At 39.7% G+C, this 9567-nt stretch overlaps 1 protein-coding gene across 1 annotated transcript in view; it reads right to left on the bottom strand.

Moving 5' to 3' along the window:
* CNTNAP5 (contactin associated protein-like 5) overlaps nucleotides 1–9567 on the bottom strand; it is a 1037136-nt gene that overhangs the window by 798024 nt on the left and 229545 nt on the right. The window lies entirely within an intron of this gene.

The following is a 9567-nucleotide window of genomic DNA, read 5'->3' as shown; positions in this document are numbered from 1 at the left end:
TAAAGGAGATCAGTCCTGGGTGTTCATTGGAAGGACTGATGCTAAAGCTGAAACTCCAATGCTTTGGCCACCTCATGCGAAGAGTTGACTCGTTGGAAAAGACTCTGATGCTGGGAGGGATTGGGGGCAGGAGGAGAAGGGGACGACAGAGGGTGATATGTCTGGATGGCATCACCAACTTGATGCACATGAGTGCATCAAGTGAGTAAACTCCGGGAGTTGGTGATGGACAGGGAGGCCTGGTGTGCTGCAGTTCATGGGGTCGCAAAGAGTTGGACAGGACTGAGTGACTGAACTGGACTGAACTGAACTCAGAGTAATAGATTTTATTTTTAATTCTTTTAAAAATGTGAAACAAAACACAGATATAGAAAAATCCCACCTAGCAAATATTTAGCTTAAATGATTTCAGGGTGAATACCCTTGTAATTACCATAATGTTCAAGAAATAGAAGTACAGACACTTCTCAATTTCCATGTGCCTAGTTCGAGTAATTTAGTATTTTTTAATCTAGTGAATTTTTCACACTCGTGAGTTTTCTGTTACTTACACTCTCAATTACTCACAGAAATATATCCCAGGTATAATAATTAATTGCTCTGGATATATTTGTGGAAGAGATTTATTAGAAGCGAGTCCTAAGCAAAACAAATGATAAAAATTATTTTATAAAATATGGATTTTTGTAAAAAATTTATATTGATTAGAAAAATTAAACTGAGACGTAATCAACTGACTGCACAAATGAATACTATAAGTCAGATAAGTGTAGTTTGAAACACTTGGAATGGGCCCTAGAGAAGGGAGAACCATAGTATAAGGGGCATTTAAACTTGAACCCTAGAGAAAGATGAATTGAACATTCATATCAACTATCCTGCTTCCTTAGTGTTAGTTATGTGTCACCATTTTCAGCCCATATACTGCATTCAGTAATCCTTATCTCATCTTTATTAAATTTATTTATTTATTTATTTATTTTCTCTCATCTTTTTAATACCATTTCTACAATGTCTTAGGAAAAAGCCATTTTCTACAGGAATTGAGCAAATGAACTGCTTATTAGACAAAGCAAGAGTATCCACCAAACAATACACTATTAAAATGCAACTTCTTTCCACTTGGCTGTGACATTCATTGTCAATACAGTAGTACACTTCCAATCACTAGACAAATATATGTCATGAGTTTTCCAGCTTTTAATTTCACTACTATGTCTTTAAGTTACAATGTTTTAAGTTAAGAGCAGTAAGCTGATGAATTGCAGAGCTTGTCGCTTTGCAAATTATTAGCTTGGCAACATCAGATTGGTGATTCACTGACTAGCACATTAAAGGTTGTCTTGTAGAAATAATATCAAGTTGGCATTTCAAGAGAAGTGATCAGTCACAGGAGCAAAATAAAGGGTGAATTGCACGATTTATGTATTACCTTTGTTGTGGCAAATACTGATGTTTAGAGTCATAGACGGAGAAGGCAATGGCAACTTACTGCAGTACTCTTGCCTGGAAAATCCCACGGATGGAGGAGCCTGGTAGGCTACAGTCCGTGGGGTCGTGAAGAGTCGGACACAACTGAGCGACTTCACTTTCGCTTTTCACTTTCATGCATTGGAGAAGGAAATGGCAACCCACTCCAGTGTTCTTGCCTGGAGAATCCAGGGAAGGGGGAGCCTGGTGGGCTGCCATCTATGGGGTCGCACAGAGTCGGACACAACTGAAGTGACTCAGCAGCAACAGCAGCAGCAGCAGAGTCAAAGAAGCATCATATCATTAGTGAGCAAAAGTATTCATAAGATTCCTCCTTTCCCTTTTAACATAATTTAATTTTGCAATGATCCTGCCTGAATAGAGAGAGGGTCATCACATTGTATTTGTCTACATTTGAGACAAGGTCCCAAGGCTCCTATTAAATAGCAGAAGATTTCTATGCTGTACTCTCAATGATCCATAGCTGTCCTCTAAGAGAAGAGGCCTAGGGCATTATTTAAATATGTAGGTCAGGTTAGTTTTGCCCACAGGCGTATTAGACAGTATGATTTTTCAGGGCCATGGAGTCTATGTCTCTCTTTCTTCCTTGATGCCTGAATATCCAGTCTGTGTGGTTAAAATACTGACAACCCTAGCTGAAATGCCAAAATTACCTGAAAGGATTGACTATTGTGTCAACAACACTTCTATTTAGATAAAGAGCTCAGATAAACATGAATAAAGACATTAGTGAACATGGGGTAGACAGATTCAGATGCAAGTCCTACTGACAATTAGCTGTATATCCTTAGGTCGTGACTTGACCTCTCTGAATCTCTTTCCTAATCTTTAATAACAATGCCAACCATCTTAGGGTACTGACATGATGATTAAAAAAAAAGCTAATTTTTTTTAGCATGATTCCCTTTTATAATGACTTAGCCAAACTTGATTAAGAATTGAAAGAGGGACATTTTCAGGTATGGACCAGCACAATGCATCTCAAATTCAAACATGTGATTGCAGCAGGTTTTAAAGCACAGGTTCGGATCCAGAAGTTTTGGAGCAGACTCTCAGATTCTTTATTTGCAACAAGCTCCCAGGTGATGCCCATGTTAATATGCAGAGTCCACACTTGGAGAAGAGAGTGTGCATATGAGGCAACAAAGGCAAGCATAGAACCTGATGTCTGCCATGCCTGGGGACAGTCAGGACAAAAGAAAAAAGAAAAGGTGCTGAAAAGAAGGAGAGAGCCCTTCAAAGAGAAAAAAATAGAATGCAATGACACATTGCTGTACACCACACTGTCTTTTTGAACAGATCAGACCATATTCACATCACGTCTGGCTGAATCAATCCAGTTGGTAGACTAGTACTATCTTTTGCAAGCAGGCATTGTACTGCTGCCAGTAAAATTGGGTCCCCAGGATTGTCACCTAGCTGTGTGGAACAAGTCCCCAGACAGCTGACATCATGCTAATTGTGAGGACCCTGATTCCTGAATTATTCCCAATTCACATCTCCTCAGGAGGGACCAGACACCGAAATGAAAATCAACATCCCAAAGACCTTCAGTGGTCCTTAGCTTTTTGCAACCCAAACACTACCTAAGGGGGAAAGAAGAAATGTGTATTGATTCTGTGCCAAAGGGAGGCAAGATTTTGAAGCATCCCCATCCCTCCACGAGCCTAGGAAGCTGAAAATGCTTTGACATAAAAAAAAATCAAATGCTCCATGGCAACAAAATTGTCATGCCAGAAACACAATCTCAACTTACACAAGCAAGCATCTCAAAAATACACTAAGTGAGGAAGAAGAACTAAAATTTCAAGGAGCAAATGATGAATGTGACTATTTGCAAAATTCTATTGGTGGTAGGGGGGAGGTAAGGATGGGAAAGAAAAATACAAACCTCCCCTCTCATGGGGCCAAAGACATCTGTTCCTGTTTGTCTTCTAATCACATAGTGTGATGTAAAAATTTCCCCTCTCTCTCAAGTGGGTCTAACTCACAGCCCAGCAGCTTCATGCTGTATCACCAGCTCCCATGTTTCCTGCTGACAGTAAGGGTTTCTCACAGCCCAATCAACTTTAAGCCCAGATCAAAAGATTTCTTGCCACAGAACAAATCACTTTGGACAAAATCAGATCCCTCCTAAGCCACAAGTATATAGATTGACCTGGCAGCCTCCATTAATGGTGATCTGACCCCTAGTTTAATGCCTTTTGTCATTTCTTTTAAAAGTAATTAGATCTCTTTTTTGCTTGTTCTTTCTTTGTGTGTGGGTGAAATGTGAGGAGTGTATGAAAGTGAGAGAGCAAACATCCCATTTGGCCAATTTCTTCCTTAGATGAGATACCAGCGCGAAGACTACTTGAGTAGTTTTTAACCATCTCTTCTCCCTCCTGGTCCAATGAGTTGCCCAGACCTCAGCAGCCACAGCAGTATCTAAGGTCAAAGACTGCTTCCATGGGTGTGTTTCCTAACAGAAAGGTGAGTTTGTCACCAACAGAACTCAGACTTGCTTTATTCACAGTCTGAGGGTACCTGTTAGCACACCTTTCCTATACTTTTCAACTTTTGAGTTGATCTCTGCTTCAGATGTGCCAGCTTTACCAGATGTGGCTCCTTTCTTCCTGGTGTAGGTCAGAGACGTGCATGCTTGAGTTCTGAGCACACTGGAGGTGAAGTGGTCCTTCACTGCCTATGTTCAGTGCATGCTAAAGGCGTATATGATTCCCAGGGGATGTGGCAGTTTTAAATGGTGTCTGAGGACTTGCAAGGGGCTTATCTTTGTGAAAGAGTTCAGCAGTGAGGACCCAGGAGGTTGCCACTGGGCGCACTCATTTCAGTGAGGGAGTCTTAGCTCTATAGAAGTCAAGATTTTACAATGTGGATTCATCTGCTGCAGAAAACTAGTAAGTTACTTGACAAATGCATAGAAGGCTGAATGAGATAGTGTAGAAGGAAGTCATGAAATCTTGGGATAAGTGAGTCAATGAATGAGTGAATGAAGTATATTAAAAGAAAATATAAATCTTGGAAATCAAAAAAGAGTTACAATTTGCCCTTTCAACATTATCCTGGGGCAATTTTTTACAAGTCTGCTCAAGGATTGCTTAATTCTCAAGGAGAATGCACCTGTCATTTGGTTTTGCTATTCACTAACTTATTAGAACTTAGATATTATGAAAAGTGAAGTCGCTCAGTCTTGCCCAACTCTTTGAGGCCCCATGGACTGTAGCCTACCAGGCTCCTCCATCCATGGAATTTTCCAGACAAGAGTACTGGACTGGGTTGCGATTTCCTTCTCCAGGGGATCTTCCTGATCCAGGGATTGAACCCAGGTCTCCCACATTGCAGGCATATGCTTTACCATCTGAGCCACCAAGGAAGCCTTAAATATTATGAAGTTGCATGTTAACTCATAAATGTTTGTCCAATAGAGAAGTATAACCCTATAATTTTTATTATCCTGTAAGACATCAACTAGTTTTGTATCCATCTAGAGTTTTTATTCTAGTATTCTTTTTTTCCCTTGCTGTACCATAACATTTTTATCTATGAAATCAACATAATAACAATAATAATACCTATGTGGATAGTAATTGTGAGAATTAAGTTTATATGCTTTAATGATTTAGAACTGTGATGACTCATGGTGAGTGCTAAGTATATTGTTGTGATTTTTAGCTGTGTGCTGGTAGACAAAAGCTGCTCACAGAAGGATTATGAACTAGGCACGGGATCCATCCATACACAGAGGGGCCAAACCTGATAATGACAATACTAGTAGCTCAGTCATGTTCGATTCTCTGTGACTCTGGACTGTAGCCAACCAGGCTTCTCTGTCCATGGAATTTTCCAGGCAAGAATACTAGAGTGGGTTGCCATTTTCTACTCCAGGGGATCTTTCTGACCCAGGGATCGAACTAGTGTCTCTTGTGCTAAATAATTGCTGCCGCTGCTACTGCTGCTGCTAAGTCGCTTCAGTTGTGTCCGACTCTGTGCGACCCCATAGATGGCAGCCCACCAGGCTCCTCTGTCCCTGGGATTCTCCAGGCAAGAACACTGGAGTGGGTTGCCATTTCCTCCTCCAATGCATGAAAGTGAAAAGTCAAAGTGAGGTCGCTCAGTCGTGTCCGACTCCTAGCGATCCCATGGACTGCAGCCTACCAGGCTCCTCCGTCCATGGGATTTTCCAGGCAAGAGTACTGGAGTGGGGTGCCATTAGTATTAATTATTTAGCACCTGGCTGTAAATTTGTTGTTGAAAACACTAAATGGAGAATTCAAATTGAAATCAAGATGTTCTTTGAAATGTCCTTGTTTTGATACATCTGACATTATCCTAGATTTCAAACCAGGTGGGACAGTTTGCTCTTTTGGGTATATGTGATGTCTTTTATTTTCTAAAATAAAAAAAAAAGTTTTATAGGAAGACATGAAGAAAAAAGGGTTCATTAGACAGGGTTCTACTTCTAGGCCAGATGGCACAAACGTCTGTTTTTAGGAGGCAAATTATTACTTTATGGTAATATTTTTCAATGTAAGTTAAAAATTATAATTTTCTCAACATTCTCAACTTTATTTTAGAAAATAAATGATAACTTCTTTTTTATTATAATCATACTATGATGCTTGTATTCTATGTATGTATTATACATATGTATGTATATGTACACATAGTACTATATATACCCAGATATGCATACATGTATATGCATTGTATATTTATTCTACTGCATATGGATTGTGTATAATATACACATATATATATGTACACACTAGTTTTATATATGTATAAAACTAACCATGCATATATCTACCTTTCTCTCTATATATATGACTATGTATTATATCCAATCAAATGTGTTAAATCTCCTTATATATGCTACAATATACATATATGTGTGTATAAAATCCACACAATACATCAATTATATTGTATATATAAATATATAGGACTTTGCAGGTGGCACAGTCCTGATAAGAATATGTCTGCCAAGGCAGAAGTCACAAGAGACGCTAGCTTGATCCCTGGGAGGAAGATCCCCTGGAATAGGAAATGGCAACCCACTACAGTATTCTTGCCTGGAAAATTCTATGGACAGAGGAACCTGGTGGGCTACAGTCCATGGAGTCGAAAATAATTGGACACGACTGAGCACATGCATATACACATATAGATATATAAATATGTATATGACAGAATAATAAAAGTAATACTATCACTAACCACAAATGTTAGCTATTCATTATATGATAATTTGTGCTATCCATGTATACTCTTTTTGAGTAGGGTTTGTGTCTATTTTTATCAGCTATGTGCCAGAGTTTTAGCACAGAACCTGGCACATAGTAGGTATTCAATAAATATTAATAGGAAGATATGTTATTCACAAATTCATTCAGTGTAGCAACCTTCAACTCTTGTTGCATTTTAGAATCACCTGGAAAGCTTGTATTTATTTATCAATATTTGTTCTTGGGTCCCATCCCAGACTATTCAGAATATCTGGAAGGTGGGACTCAGCATTGCTACTTATGAAGCTCTATTGGTTTCTCAGCTGGTAAAGAATCTACCTGCAATGCAGGAGACCCTGGTTTGATTCCTGGGTCAGGGCGATCCCTGGATAAGGGATAGACTACCTACTCTAGTATTCTTGGGCTTCCCTGGTGACTCAGATGGTAAAGAATATGCCTATAATGCAGGAGACCTGGGTTCGATCCCTGGGTTAGGAAGATCCCCTGGAGGAGGGCATGGCAACCCATTCCAGTATTCTTGCCTGGAGAGTCCCCATGGACAGAGGAGCCTGGTGGGCTACAGTCCATGGGGTTGTGAAGAATTGGACACGATTGAGCAACTAAGCACATAGGTTATTCAGATGTCCAGCCATGAACGAGAACTAGTAAGTTACTATCTCCTTGAGTCTGTGTTTAACTTCTGCTAAGGGTAACTGTTAGCCTGGTGAATGAAGGGAAGCTGTCAGCCCTGGGAGATGGGCTGGATGGTGGATTCTAGACCATTGTATCCAGACTTTCTGACTGTATCTCCTGCATGGTGTTCCTGATTCAGACTCTACCTGGGAGAAGAAGAAAAAGTCAATTCCCTCTCCACCTACACTTGTGCTAGCCTTGGGCTCAGGCACACAGATTCCCCTGTAAGTAGGATAATGATAATATACTGAAGCAGAGACATGTGTATTCTCTCAATATCTGTTCATAAGGGTGGGTGAGTTGGGGGAGCTGACCTATTACCAGACTCACAGCTTCCCCAGAAACTCCCAAGAAGCTACCGAGGCCATCATGTCCTTCTGCCACTGCACAATTGGCTGGGACTAAGATCAAATCTGGCTCAGGATGCCCTGTGGGAGAGCCTGTATTAAAATCTGCCAGATATCCCCAGGTGGTCCAGTGGATAAGAATCCACCCTCCAGTGCAGGGGACTCGGGTTCGATCCCCGGTTTGGGAAGATTCCACATGCCTTGAAGCAACTAAAGCCATGTGCCACAACTACTGAGCCTGCGTGTCCTAGAGCCCATGCTCTGCCACAAGAGAAGCCACTGCAATGAGAAGCCTGCGAATTGCAACTAGAGAAAGCCCACACACAGCAGTGAAGGTCCAGTGCAAAGATAAATAAATAAATAAAACTTGCCAACCTGTGTTTCTTACTGAAATGATAAGTGAACCCCCCAGTCCCAGTCTCTCACTACCCTGCAGTGAAAAGGAACTTTTGAATATGTGAGTCTGTTCTCTGTGTGCACATGAGGCTTTAAGGCAGGTATTACTGGTTCACATTACAGATAAAAGAAACTGGGTTGAGAGCAGGTAAGTGACCTGCAGTTGCTAACTGAACCTGTAAGCAAATACCATCTTCAGCATTTGAACTCTGGCAGATTAGTTCCCAAACCCCTTTTTTTCTTTCTAATACACCCCTCTGTAACCTGTGTTAATAAATCAATTTGCTAGTGTTGTGGTTAGGAGCAAAACTGTGGATTCAGCTGACTTAAATTGTAGTACATACATTTTCCCTTAATCTCATCATTTTAGGCACCTTATGCAACTTCTCTGAGCCTCAGAAAGCCTACCTGAAGGTAAAAGGTAATAATGCTTACCTTACAGTATCTTTGTGGAGACTAAATACTGTAATATAGGTGAAATGTTTTATAAAATCTTTGGCACAGAGACTTCATGAAAAGGCATTGTTAGCACAAAATTGTTATCAATATTTTCTTCCTGAGTCTTTGATTGGCTATTCTTTTCCCTGTAGAATAACATTCTTAAACTCCTTTCTCAACAAACATAGAATTCACTAAGTTTTAAATTATTGATCCCATTATCCCCAGAATACTTGTGATGTGTAGTATGAAACAAACGATAATATATAAATAAAAATGACAAATCAAACTCACTATGAATGGAGATTCAAAACTAGAAACTGGGGACTTCCCTGGTGGTCTCTTTGCCAACTGGGAAGCCCCTAACAACACTAGTGGTCCAGTGGTTAAGAATTCACCTGTCAATTCAGGGAACACAGGTTCAGTTCCTATTTGGGGAACTAATATCCTACAGGCCACAGGACAACTGAGCCCAAAAACTCTGTAACTATTGAGCTCACATGTTCTAGAGGCTTTGTTCCTCTACTAGAGAAGCCCACACACTGCAGTGAGAGAAAACCTGCATGCTGCAATGAAGACCCAGCACAGTTGGAAAAATAAAATAAAACAAAAAAAAGTTGGCCTCTTTAAAAACTCAGAAATTGATGTGTTAGCAAATTAAATCATTCTTTGCTTTATAAAAACAATATCAATATCATGACAATGAATTAGGACTTAACTCCCAAATATAAAGATGGATCAACATTGGAAAACTTACTAATGTGATTAACCTCGTATATAAGTGGGAAAATATAGTCAAGATCAATTAACGTGAACTCTACTAGACCAGTGTACCTCTTAGAAAAAGACTTTAGTGAGTTCACTAAATGTGTAAATAAATAAATATCATGAGATATTTAAAGCTTTTGGAAATTAAAAAATTCAACTACAGAACACTATATATATATATATTATAAATATGATTTAACTATATCTCT

Source organism: Bison bison, unplaced genomic scaffold (assembly GCF_000754665.1).
Source record: "Bison bison bison isolate TAMUID 2011002044 unplaced genomic scaffold, Bison_UMD1.0 scf7180017864471, whole genome shotgun sequence".
NCBI classification, from domain to species: domain Eukaryota; kingdom Metazoa; phylum Chordata; class Mammalia; order Artiodactyla; family Bovidae; genus Bison; species Bison bison.
The sequence above is the reverse complement of the archived record's forward strand: the minus strand, read 5'-3'. Positions and strand labels throughout refer to the sequence as shown.